Source organism: Haplochromis burtoni, unplaced genomic scaffold, assembly GCF_018398535.1.
Source record: "Haplochromis burtoni strain Fernald_Lab_line unplaced genomic scaffold, NCSU_Asbu1 Contig_379, whole genome shotgun sequence".
Classification (NCBI taxonomy): Eukaryota; Metazoa; Chordata; class Actinopteri; order Cichliformes; family Cichlidae; genus Haplochromis; species Haplochromis burtoni.
In genome coordinates, this window is record NW_024582740.1 from 482,018 (window position 1) to 493,977 (window position 11,960).

General features: G+C 40.3%; 1 protein-coding gene across 4 annotated transcripts in view; it reads left to right on the plus strand.

Moving 5' to 3' along the window:
- The first annotated feature begins 447 nt into the window (after nucleotides 1-447).
- The window catches only part of LOC102293144 (trinucleotide repeat containing adaptor 6A), a 38,698-nt gene continuing 27,185 nt past the window's right edge, over nucleotides 448-11,960 (plus strand). For 3 of the 4 annotated variants that reach the window (XM_042229090.1, XM_042229091.1, XM_042229093.1), the window contains exons 1-3: nucleotides 448-678; nucleotides 2,069-2,118; nucleotides 10,472-10,567. The gene's annotated coding sequence lies outside the window, so the exon portion shown is untranslated. The remainder of the gene's footprint in view (nucleotides 679-2,068; nucleotides 2,119-10,471; nucleotides 10,568-11,960) is intronic. The other variant, XM_042229092.1, reaches the window with a different exon arrangement.

An 11,960-nucleotide genomic window follows, 5' to 3' on the forward strand; every position in this document is an offset into this window, starting at 1 on the left:
CAAAAGTAGCATTTCGTGACATTTAATAGTTTAAATGTCACGAAATGCAAGCAAGTAGTAGCCAGGAATCTGCTGTGCCTTCCGTATAGTTTCAAAGTTTTACTGCTAGACTTTGATTTTTTTCTTCTTCTTTTTTTTGTTCCCTGTCTGGATAATAGTTGGTGTCTTTATAATCACATGTATATCTCCATGAATCCTAAATTTAGAATAAATTAATCAGTCAAGCAAAATAAATCCTACACTTTACACTTTGCATCTGTGGTGCGTGTGCCTAGATTTCTCGCTGGATGTTTTATTTGCGGGGAATTCATCGCTTATCGTGGCCTGGTTACCATTTGCATACTTTTTACACCGGAGTTTCTTTTTGTATCAGCTCAATCTGACTGTGTTTTGGCTTCTCAGTCAGAGGAAGTGGTGAATGGGTTTCCTGCCCCTCCTCCAGAAACACACACACACACGATGAGATGTGTGTGTGCGCAGAGAGAGAGAGCGAGTGAGAGAGCGACGGGGAAACCAGAGAGCCGAGCGAAAGAAGGTTAGCCAGCCAGCGGCGAGTGAAGAAAATGGCGATCACGCAGGATGAATGCCTCCCCTCGTAGATGCTGCAAACGCGTTGAATTTCTTTAGCCTTACAGTCGGCTTTCCTTTCCACTCTGTTGCACTTTATACTTCAATGAGGTATGGATGTTTTTGTGCTGTTTTCGTGCTCAGACGACCGTTTGTTTGTGTCGAGCTAGCGTAGGTAGTGAGGAGAGCGACGGCGGCTGGTGGAGAGAAGTTGAGCAAACGCTGTTGTTTAGTTAGCAATGATTAAGCTGGGGTAGCTTTTCTAACTGCTGGCGTTTGGGACTCGATTTTGCTGAATTTGTAAAAACGTCGACGGAAAAAAAGAAATGCTGACGTTTGCCTGTAGATGGCTAAAACATTTCGTAGAGTCTTTCAGGAAAAAATTTGCCTTTGTAGGCGGCTTAACCTTGTGCTAACGCTAACTACTAGTAGCACTTATTAACCCTAGTTTGCCAGCTGTGCGTAAGCATTTGGTTCTGTGATATTGCTTCTGAACTATTTCTGTTTGTTACAAAAGCTTTTCCATAATTGCTGCATGTGAAATACGACCGTGTAAGTTAACCAGCCGCTTCGTAGCGTTAGCTTTAGCACCTGAGCTAATCTGACGACGCAGGTTACTCGTCGGTAACCGGGACGGGTTGTTTTACATTTTAGGAACTTGCATATTCTGTACAGTTTTCTCCGTGACCTAAATTAACCGAAACTGGATGGTTAGAAATAATTTTGATTTGACATTGTGGGGGGGAATGGTAAACCTGCAAAGTTGTGCTACAATCGGAACCTTTAACCCCCTCTGTCGGTGGACAGACAAAAGCAGCTGGTTAGCTAATCCAGTGTAGACCTGAGCTCTGCTGGTTTTGCAGTCGTATTCCCCTTGCTTTACAACTGGGACGACGAGACTGCAAACAGCACCGTAGCATTTTATGATTTAACTGAATCGACTGTGATCTGATGCTCTGCCGGGGATGTTGTTTTGAGTTGCTCTGGAAAAATACCAGGCTCGAGAGAAGCCATGTTGGTTAAGCTGCAAGTCGGGCAACAGCTGAGATAATGGCCGATCAGGACCCGAGGTGCAACTTTGACCTACAGGCGCGCGCACACCCACACACAATTTGTGTGTTTGTCTTTTTTCACACGTTCTCCAGTGGGGCGCCAGCTTCGCGGAGGGAGGGGGGCTGGCCATGCATCGCCTTGTTATGCAGCTCGACCTGCATTTCCACATCAGCTAGTTGAAATGCTTTTCATATGATTAGTGCCAAATAGTCGTTTGAAGTTTGTGGCTTTAATTGAATAATGCTTGCAATTTCAGGGATGACGCAGACCTGTTGTGGTAGCGTCCTAATGTTGTCTTTGCAAGCTGTTGCTTTACTGATAATAAACAAATTGTAACACACACAGCACACAAATCCAGGTTAGATTTTATCAGTCGCTGGGGGTTTTATTTTATGGCTATGGCGTGCAAGTGATTAGGCTTTTCTTATCTCTCCTCTCTCTTTCATAGATTCGGAATTGGAAGCTGTTGCCACCAAAGAAACTGAAGCATCTTAACAGGTCAGTGTGGCACCTTTAGACACACATTTCATATTCAATTGCAGTAAAGTATATTATAATAGCCCTGCAATAAATACTACATCAGCAAGATCTTTGGATTTTGAAAGCATGGAAAATAAACAGGTGTTCTTTGAATGTGTTTTCTCAGTTTATGGTGCTGTTGAATGGTTTTATGTTGTGTGTAATACCGTTTATACCCTATATAAACACATTAATGGGTGTCTCGAAACAGTGCCTGAAAATGAGGACAGTTCAAAAGCTTAACAGGAGAATTTGTGATCCTGTTCAGGTCTGCCATTTATTTGCCCATTAAACATGTGGAGTGCTCAAGGTTAACTCATGCCCATTTATGGTTGTTGTGTTGGTCGCATTTGCACACAAACTGCGACATTGCCACAGCTTCGTACCTTTTACACCAATGTAGATGGGGTGACTACCTGCAGCAGTATTTTGCTGAACTGTAGGTGTCACCACTCAGGCGAAATCTTCACACCAGCACTGGTATAGCAGGTGAAGTGGTGAAATTTGAAAGCAAGAAATTCTTATTTATTTTCCCCCTGAAAACCTCATCTTACCAAAATCTGTAAATCAGCAGTAAAATAACTGTGAAAACAGACACAGTATAAACTTATGCCGTCTCCCCGACAACAATGAGAGACAACATTTGAGTGGTCTTCTCTGTTATGTTAGTTAAAGTCCACTGTCTGGGTGCATGTGCAGTTGCTGTATTGTCATGTATACTTCAAGAACAACTCTGTGGTCTGTTAAAAAATAAAAAAATAATAATAGTAATAAAAATCTTCAGGCATACTCACAGACCCTCATAGTCGCCGTCTGATGACAAAATTGACATCAGTCAGTGTGAACTTGCAAATGGGAACCATAATCAGTGCCTTACTATCCAAAACCTCTTTTTAGGGAACATGAGACAAGTCGATGCAAGTCGAATGTAGTTTTATAGCCAACTCATCAATATACAGTGGGACGAAATATCGTCCTCCTGGATCAAAGGTGCAAAACTGAAGCAGTTGTGCTAGGCCCAAGCACCAGATTACAAATGCTACAGCCATAGCTAATGTATCCTATTAGTCTACCTTTACCATTAGATGTACACACAAAATGCCAAAAAAATCCCTCAAAAACATAATCTCAAACTAGATTTGGTGGCAGCTTTAAATGCTACTTTCATGAAGGTTGTACCCTGTATAACGATATATATCGGATGACAATATAAAAAGTCTATCGTTTCATTTTACGCTATCGTTTGTTTTGTGGTGTCGCAAAATAAACTGTTTACGGCAATATTTTTTTTCATGGTTTTGATGGTCACTGTAGTGGCTATATTAATTTCTTAAAGTTCTCTCTTTCTCTTATATTTAATATAACCACACTACGGACGGACAAGCGCCTGTTTTTATGGGTTGTCGTTAGCAACAACGACGGTAAAACCATCGCATGTCCGCTTGTTTATTTTCCACATAAACCTTTCACAATAAAGCTCAAGATCCTGTTGACTTTTCAAAATAAACGGAATCACATGAAAAAGTATTATTGACGAATGAGAAGCTAAAAAAAAAAAGAGCCGTCAGGGTGCTAAAAAATAAACCTTAGACTCAAATTAGAACAGGCTTTTCCCCGCAGCACGCCGTGTAATAAATACTCACAAAGAAAACCGGCCGTTACAACTTATGTCTAAAAATGTATCGTTTCATACATCGGTTAAAACACTCGACTCCAGGTACACGACGCCCAGCTGGAAACACTTCACCTACCCGAGATTCACAGAATTTACAGAAAATATAAAATTTTTGTGATTTATATCGTTATCGGACGATAGATGTTTTATATCGGGATATGAGATTTTGGTCATATCGCACAGCCCTAACTCAAGCGATCAATGAAGTGAAGATAATGAAAAAGCTGTTACAGAGCTCTCTTTGTTTATTTAAATCTTTATTTATTTTTTTTATTTATTTATTTAGGACAGTGCATGTTAATGAACATAAATGTAAAAAAAAAAAATTACATGAATGTAAACATACCAGATTATAGCCAAGGGCTAATTTCCATCTGTTGTCCTTAAGCATAAAAAATAGACATAATAATTCATAAAAATTCATCATTCATTCATAATAAAAACTCCATCACCAAACTTACACATACACACCATTCTGTTCCCAAATAAAACATTAAAACTATACAACTCATACATGATCACACACTTGATTTGTCCATAACCAGTTTTTAACCTTTGCCTTAAACAAATTGAATGTCGAGCATTCTCTAATGGGTTGAGGAAGACTGTTCCACAGATGGCCTCCCTGGACAGAGAGGACGTTCTGCCCAAATGCTGTCCGTCTGTGGGGTATAAACAAGTCTCCTCGGATTGTAGCTCGAGTGGTCCTGTCTGAGCTTTCTTTATGCCTAATGAACTGCTTTAGTGGTGGTGGAGCAAGGGAGTGTAAGACTTTATATATTAAACTCACTCTTTTAAGTTTCACTAAGTTATTGAAGTTCAGTAATTTATGTTTTTTTAACACATGACAGTGGTGGTGGGAAGTCGGTTTTTTGTCAAGTAGTTTTAAACTTCTTTTATAAATGTTTTCAATAGTTTTAAGTGTTGTTGGACAAGCAAGTGACCAGGACGTCAAACAATAGTCCATATGAGAGATGATCATTGAGTAAAAATAAGTTTTTGCAACATTCATATTTAAATTATTACGTATATGATTAAAATTTCGATTATTAAATTTAAGTACCTGGGACACTTTATTTATGTGACTCTTGAAGGATAATGTTGGGTCTAGAATGACCCCAAGATATTTAAATTCTGGAGCTAATTCAAGCTCTACTCCATCCAGGAATATGTTTGACTGCTTCAAGTTTAAGGGGCGTTTTGAAAAATACATACCGACAGTTTTTGAGGTGTTCAACATTAGGCATGAGTCCTCCAGCCAGCTATGCATTAATGCTAAAGCAGCTGTAAGATCTTTTGCCACCTGCTGGACACTAGATTAGGAGGTGTGGCCTCTTAAGTGTACTTATTGCGGGAATTGGGCTGTTTTCACGGTTGCAGTGCATCCGTGCATCCCTGCATGTTTCTTGACACTAAATAAAGGACCTGTATATCTAAACAGACATTAATTGTCTGTTCAGACTGCTGGCCCGAAGTCTTGTATAATGTCAACAGAATCACAGCAAGTGAGTGTAAATGCCTCTCTGTTCACTGACCATCACACAAGTGCTTTTAGCTTTTTTTTCCCCATTTTTTTCTTCTCTTTTAGAAAGCAGCGTTTCAGTGTACAAATGCAAGAGTGACGGTTAGTCGGCTTTCTAGGCACTTCTCTTTGGATGACACAGGTCCTACCTCTGTGTGGTGGGATATTAGCGGGTTGTGCATGGGTGGGTGGGTCAGGGGGACACTGGATTGGCAGCTCCTGCTTATGCAAGCACATGCAGTTCCGTTTGAATTGAATTGGAGGGTCTGGGTTGGTCTAGGCCACATTGTGCTGAGTAAGCTTTGCTGTTTTAAAATCACTAAACGAGAAGCCAGAGTCCCGATGTTTTGTGTGTGGAGAGGTGTTTGTGCAGCTCATTGTGCTGGTCTACATGCAGACACACAATAGAGCTGTGGACCACAACTGGTTTATCAATGCGTCCCAGTGGCCGTGCTTCATGTTTTCTGTTTTTTTTTTTTTAGGTTGAAGTCTTGATTGGGTGCATCTTGTTTTACATTTACACTGTAAATTCTCCACCCTCCACAATGGTCTCATAGCTTTGTTAGGTGGATTGTTTGGAGATGGTTGCTAAAGCTCGTTGATGATGTTTCACATTTTCCCAGCAGTGAAGCATATTTTCCAGCTGTGTATGTGGGAGTGACTCCTACTGAAGGCATGGAAGTGGAAATAATTCATCCACTTAAATATAAACTCATTTGAATGAATCTACATGGACCGAAGATCCTGTTAAGCGTCTTTAAAATGGTGTCAACTTTTAACTTGACAACTGAGGAGTGTTTGTCAAGGCAGTTTTGCTTCGATGTCCTGAACGATAGCATCAAGTTTACAGCTGGTGTTGGATTTTTCTTTCTAGAAAGGAAAGGAGGAGTATGAACAGTTGATAGTTTTGAGGCTCCGGTGGGGATTACATCCCTCAAGGAAGGACTGAATAAAGACTGTGAAGCACTTTCACTTTAGAGCCCCTTAGTTATGTATGAGCATAACTTGACTGAGAGAGTTTGTATACACGGACATCCCATACAAGTCTGGGATATTTATAAGTCCACCTCACTGCATTTATCCTTTTTTGTATTTGTAATCTTAACACAATGTGTAATTGGTTGTGAGTAGTGTTATTTCCTTTGGATCTGCTGTCTCGCTTCTCTTTATTTTTGGCTGTCTGGGTCCCTTATCCAAATTATTCTATAAATATGTTTCACTGTTGTCTAAAAGAGTTTCACAAGCGGTTTAAGAAGTGTTAAAGTGGGAGCGCTCAAAATGAGTCACTGCTGAAATGGCCAAGTTTAGACTGTCATGTTTGGAATTTAATATGGCAGAGCTATGAAGTCCCATGAGGTTGCAACATTGCTACATTGTTGCTGTAGTGGTGGAAGCTCAGGTAGTTGACCATTGGACCTCTGAGCAATAAAGCCACACCTGTAAATGGTCATGAGCGAAAGGACCGAAACGGAGCATTTCATGAATTTGACGCGTGCAGGCTCAGACAGGGTGGCAAAGCCAGTTTTACATAAACAAGCTGTTGAGCTGCATCAGTGAAGTTTGAGTCACACTAGTATAACTTGCATTGTAGGTTATTAGAAACGAGACAGTGTTTTTATAAAACCGCAGGTCTCACTTTATTTTTAGACTCACTTTGAGCTTTTAAAACTTCCTAACCAAATTCCTTAACTTAATATATTAGTTAGAAATGATCAGGTTTACTGATTTCACCTATTTCCAAAAAAGGCAATAATTCAGTTTTTCTCATTTTAAACTTAAATATTTGCCTGATTACAATGAAAAACAACCCTTAAATTGAAACTCGCCCTCCCGTTACCAGCAGCTTGATTTAATATCATATTCCTCTCAAGTTACCGTGACCTGAAATGAACCCGGCCTCATTTTGACTGCATGAAACTACAGATTTAAATCAGCTCGGCTGGAAGTGCCACACCGTCCCCCCTCACAAAGCCTCTGCAGTTGGTCTGTTTGTGATGGAGACTTGCTCATTTTCATTCCCTAATTGAGTGATGGTTTTCCTGCAGGGAGCCTCCAGTGTCGAGCCTCTGTGAGAACATACTAATGCAAATTGATGCAAATGATGTCCATGTAAATTAGCCACGCGACCACCTTCTGGCTTTTGTTCTTAAGGGACAGAGAAGTGGGTGTGGGTGTGTGCTCGTATTCATCTCTGTTGTTTTAAGGCTACACATGCACTCAATACTGTCTACTCCAGCTTCACTGCATGACGACTACCATATATTAGGATGCAGTAGTCTAAAGCTAAAATCCAATTTTTGATCTCTTCCTCCTCAAAAACCCAGATATAGTTTGATTATTTTTAGTGTTACAGCTTTATTTGATAGCAGGCGTGAAGGAGTTCACTGTGAGGGCAAGTGGGTGGCAGCAAAATTTGTGCTTTACTGTGAAGCTCACAGGAGTAAAAGTGGCTTTCATCCTTTGAAAACAACTCAATGTAGCACTTCCTCTTATGGTTACAGAGAAATTCATGAAATGGAGGTTGAATAAGGACATGTAGTAAAAAAAACCCAAACACTTCCACTGTCTTGTGTACATTTCCGTAGTTAAATAAAACGTGTATCTGTTTTAGTTACTGAATTACAGCTATTGCACTTTCGTACATCTTTTCATCTAACTGCTACTTTTTAATCTCTTGGCTTCCTCCCTTTGTTTTTCTCAATATGGAAAAAATGAAGTGTGTGCTTATTAATGGAATGAGCTCTCCAGCTTATCTTATCCACTTGAAGGGAAAAAAACCAAAAAAAGACCATATTTAGAGGTCAGATATTTTGGGAGAGCAGTCCTGCTTCAGCAGTCGGCTGACGTGTACGTTACAGTAAAAATTACAGCTTTTTCTCTGTGAAATTGTTTGTGGCACAGAATGAAAATAGCTCTAAAGTGTATCTTGTGGACAAAACAAAGTAAATGTTGATCTTTTCAGACTCAAAAGAATCCTGACATTGTGGTTTTATTATAGCGTATGAAGTCCTTCAAGTCAGAACGAGTCGGACTGGCTTATTCACAGCCTTCCAGTAATTTCTTTATTAAACAAAGTTTAATAAATTCTTCAAACACCTAAAATCATTCCAGTTGTAGTTTGCATATGCTTAACTTTATAAAGATGGAGCAATGACAAAAACAACACGTGACTTTCTGACTAACACGGGAGGGTGGTTCTCCTGTAACTGTCCTGATTTATTACAGTTTTACATTAACAGACTCATTAAAGGAAACTGAAAGCACGTGGTCAGTGTGCTGAAGTAAGGAAGAGGTGCAATTTATGACACATTAGGGTATTTTCTCAGCAGTTGTTGTGGAAGACTGATCCAACTGAAGAATGCTGCAGTTTTGTTAAAGTCAGAAATAAGATGTTTGTTTGTTTTTCCTTTTTTGTTAAATCCTCACTTGGCTCGTGTGTTTCTAGACTATTGGTCAAATAAAATGAACAACATTTAGGAAATGTTTCTGTGGTAATGTGTCAGCCTTTGAATGCAGTCTGTGTTGTCTTTGCTATGTCAATAAAACATCTTGTTCAAACTTTTTGCCTTTTTCTTTCCCTCTTCTTCTGACTGCCTGTTCTTCTTTATCTCTTCTTCTGATTCGGTGACTTGTCGCACCTCCACCCTCTGTCAGCTGTAGCCGTCGGGGGGGATGGGCAATTGTTGGCCCATTCATAAACAGATGCTGTCTGTAGGGTCTATGTGTGCTCTCCAGGAGGGCCCCCACCATGCCCCGCCGCTGCTGCTGTTGTTATTGAACCTAGAGCCATCTGCTGAAGCACTTGATGGTTAGAAATAAGTGAAGGAAGGAGGGGGGGGGGGGAGTGTGGGAGCAGAGAGGAAGGGGTTGTGGGTGAAGATGGGAGCAAACACAAAACCCCCCTCAAAATCCATAAGTCAGTTAACTTGATTAGAAAAGGTTAGAGTAGACAATTGATTTCATTTAAATGTGCTGAAAAGAAAAGTTCAGGAGAAGTCTCACATTTAGGATTTGAAGTTCTGTCATGTACAAGAGCAATACATGCCGTTCAGACTAGTGTAATTCCACACCAGCCTCTAAAACACTCAACACTGTGCATGTCATGAAGATGTTATACAGATCCGATTCTGCTCCCAGCAGTAGCAGTGTTTGCCACAGAATCGGTCTCAGTAGTAGCGCGGCTGGGTGCATGTGCGCCCACGCTTTCATACATTAAATAACACCATATAGCCTATACGTGGCAAGAGTAAATAAAGGAGAAGGAACCAGTCACATCTCCAATGAGTGTGTCGTCGTATGGAAAAGCTCCAGCGCCAACGTGTTGGACCGCATCTGGGGAAGGTAGACAGTTTGGTTTGCAGTCTCAGAAAGCTACAGCAGAGCAGTACCAGTTTCTGCTGCAGCTTCTGGTTAGAGCGGCCCAGGCTCGCAGTAGGACGCTACAGTCAGCAACTGCAGTGTAAGACCATGGCATTGGAATACGTCCAACCATGGGACACAAGACTGGAAGGTGGTGGTGGCTGGTTAGCAGTCACTGAACTATCATATCGATCTATCGGCTTTGCTTCACTGTGACATACTTTAACTGAAAATCTACCATTTTAAATGTGGGGGGGGGTTTTTTGTTTTTTTTTTAGTAAACCTGGTGATTTAATGCTTTTTAAATTATTTTACAGATTTCACTTTTTTTTTAAAATTTGCGATTAAATCTGAAACGAGGTGCCAAACTATATTGTATATCAATGCATCTGTCTTGTTTGTGTGTGCCCGTCTGTGTAAAGCGGAGGTAAGTGCTGTGCGCTAATCTCATTATTGGATTAGACTGAAGCCTGTTGCTTTCTCCTGCGGCCTAAATGGCACACCCACCAGGGCCAGTGCTGCTTAACTTAACACTCTCTGAGCAGGAAACCAGGATGACTACAAAACTACAACACAAACTATACTAATTAAAAGATGTCCCAACATCAGGGTTTCTATTTTTGATGATTCTTTTGAAGTGATATAAAACTAAGGATGACAGTTTTGTTATTTGTACATTTGGGAACCTGGGATTATAGGTTTTTGTGTAATAAAATAACCCTTTTTTGTGTTAAATAAATCATTGACAGAGAAACAATGTCTTTTGTTGTCCACAGGGAACACACCCACAGAGGGAAGAACAGTGGATGGAAGAGAGAGAGAGACGGAGAGTGTGAAAAGGAAGGAGGATAAGGTACAGGACTGGACAAAAGGTGAGGCGTGGTGTCAGGAATTCTTTCCTTTTTAAAAAAAATTGATTTCAAAATAAAAATAACCAAAACCAGCTGATAATTTATTTACAGTCTGCTGAATCATTCATTTGTATAAAGGATATCTGTAAAATTACGAGACACTTCCACTGAAAGTATTGCAGTTTCCCACTGCCGGGCCAATTTGTGTTGATTTGATATTGCAGAAGTACGTTCTCTGTTAGGAGCCCATGTGTGATTTATCAGTGCCTGCTTCTTCTGAAAGCTCGCATAGAGCCATTTCTCTGTATTGAGCAATGTGCCATTAAAAAGAAGCAAGCTGTCTGTGCTCAATAGGCAAATTTTTCCTAAGCACCCAATGCAATTATGCGTAGTATGATTGATATTGCATATCAACAGAATTCTGCTTCAGGTAGTAGAAAAGGTTCACCATAAACTTAATAGTTTCACAACCCCGAGTGCTGCAGTTCTGTGTGGTTGTGGTTGTCTCCTGTCAGAAGATAATAGAAATAAGCAAATATCAGCTTAGACAAGATCTAACCCACTTGTTGTTCATTTCTAAAATTGTTTCAAAGTTAATAATTAAATTTCAGCCTTATTTCCCCTACATTTCCCTGCCTGCTTTGGGTTCTAAAGGTTTTTCTGTCCTTGCTGTGTAGTGCTTTACTCCAGTGACAGTGCTGGTGTACTTTGACTTGTGACGTCGGTGTGTTTTCCATTTGAATTGCTTTTAGTTTCCACTGACTCCTGTTAGTACGGGTCTACTACTGTTACAAGTAAAACTACTGTCATGGCTACTGTAGGCAGGAAGTTTGATAGTGTCAGTCTCTGACCTTGACTATGTCTTTCAGTGCGTCTCTCTCTATTAGTTTTCACTCCCCTCAACATCCTGGATATGTAGTTCCCTCTGTTTCTTGGTATAGTAGATGCAGTACTAAATAATCTAGTTCAGAATTTAAGCTCTGTAATGACATGCTCTGTAAATGTGCCGCCACTTGTTGTTCCTAAATAAAGGCCATGCGTTGATGACACAGAGAGGGGGGACATTGCCTTGCTGTAACTGGAATCTGTAGGAGGCCCTGACTCGCCAGGTTAATCACCAAATATCAGGGGTGTAACTTCGCTGAAATGACAATATAAATGACAAGGTCTTGTGTTATAGTTCTGTGTATGTGTGTTGTGAAGCTAAATATAGGTTGTACTATTTTGTAATGGTTGGGGGAAAATAGCTTGGGTAGTGCCTTTATGCAATGTTATGCTAATTAGCCATGTGCTCATGTTGCTTGGGCTAATTGTGTGTAACCCTGTGTTTAGTGGTTTGACTGCGTACCTTAAGCACTTTCCAGTTCTCATGGCAGGCTTTTTACTGCATATATAGATAGATTTTTTTTTTTTT